Genomic DNA, 1,839 nt, shown 5'->3' on the forward strand with positions numbered 1-1,839 from the left:
CGGTTGAGCTTCGTCCTATGGACCAGGAAGTTAGGGTTCGATTCCCAGTCAGGACACATGACTGGGTTGCAGGCTCAATCCCCAGTAAGGAGAGTGAAGGAGGCAGCTAATGATTCTCTCTCATCATTGATATTTCTATCTCTCCTCTCTCTCTTTCCCTTCCTCTCTGAAATCAATAAATATATATATATTTTTAAATTAGCCCTAGCTGGTTTGGCTCAGTGGATAGAGCACTGGCCTGCGGACCGAAGGGTCCTTGGTTTGATTCGGGTCAAGGGCACGTAACTTGGTTGCAGGCTCCTCCGCCCGGGCCCTAGGCAGGGCACGCGCAGGGGGCAACCACTCGATGTGGTTTCTCTCTGTCTTTCCCTCACTCTTCCACTTTCTCTAAAAATCAATGGAAAAATATCCGTGAGTGAGGATAATATATAGAGAAGATAGAAAGAAAATTTAAATAAGAAGGCACATTTAAACAACTAGTTAAACAATTCTTGATAGAGACTAAAGTGGGAGGAAGTACTCTGTGTGGCAGTAAGGCTTACCTAGCAGCTACAGAAATCCAGACAGTGTGGTACCGACAGAGGGACAAACACATAGATCAGTGGAACAAACAGAGGACCCAGAAACAGGCCCATGCATCTGATATTTAACAGAAGCACAAAACCAATTTAATGAAGAATAGCCTTGCAACAAATGGTACTGAAGCAACTGACCATCCTTGGGGGAAAAAAAAGAACTTTGACGTAAATCTTAACACCTTACACAACAACAAACTCAAAATGGACCACAGACTTAAATGTAACACTGTAACACTTTCAGAGAAAAACAGGAAAGAACCAGTATCTTGTAGGATGCAAGAACTTACATAGGTGATTAACTTCTATAGAATATATCATTCAAATGAGTATAAAACTGGGAAATCCTAATAAGATCGATGGATTGAATAAAAGCCAATGTCCTGGCTGTGATATCATACTATAGTTTTACAAAATCTTACCTTTGGGGGAATCTAGGCAAGGTATAGAGAGAATCTCTCTATTATTTCTTACAGCTGCCTGTGACACAATGATTTCATTAAAAATTTCAAAGTGTTTTAATGCTTAATACATAATGTGAATAACATCTCTTCACTTTTTAAAAAAATATATTTTTATTGATTTCAGAGAGGGAAGGAGAGGGAGAGATAGGTAGAAACATCAAAGAAGAGAGAGAATCATTGATTGGCTGCCACCTGCACGCCCCACACTGGGATTCGAGCCCGCAACCCAGGCATATGCCCAAACTGGGAATCGAGCCGTGACCTCCAGGTTCATAGGTCGATGCTCAACCACTGAGCCATGCCAGCCAGGCTCATCTCTTCAATTTTACAAATGAAGGAACGGAAGTTGGGTGGGAACTGACCTAAGATTACAGAATTAATAAGTAGATGGGCTAGGATTAAAAATTCAGGTCTGTATAGGTCCACAGCCCATGAACTTAATCACAAAGCTATTCTGGCTGATAACTCAGAGAATAATGTAAGTAACTTAAGAGTTCAAGTAGTTGCCTAGAGAAGTAAAGAAGGTAATTATATCACTTCCAAAGGTGAGCGAGGTTGTGTTTTCTGCTAATATGATATAAATTTAAAAGCTTCTGCTTTACAGTGGGATGCTAGGAATTGGGCAAGAGCACATATCAAGACTACTGTAAAAATAAGAAATTTCACTCTCAGATTCCTAAAAGTAATATCAGTTTTAGTCTAAGTTATTAAATTTTCATTGATAGAAAACAAACAACAAATAGCACCCATGCCTGCTTGGTAATGTCTGGCTTTAGATTAAAATGAAAATATAAGACAAA

Source organism: Myotis myotis, unplaced genomic scaffold, assembly GCF_014108235.1.
Source record: "Myotis myotis isolate mMyoMyo1 unplaced genomic scaffold, mMyoMyo1.p scaffold_m19_p_15, whole genome shotgun sequence".
Taxonomy (NCBI): Eukaryota; Metazoa; Chordata; class Mammalia; order Chiroptera; family Vespertilionidae; genus Myotis; species Myotis myotis.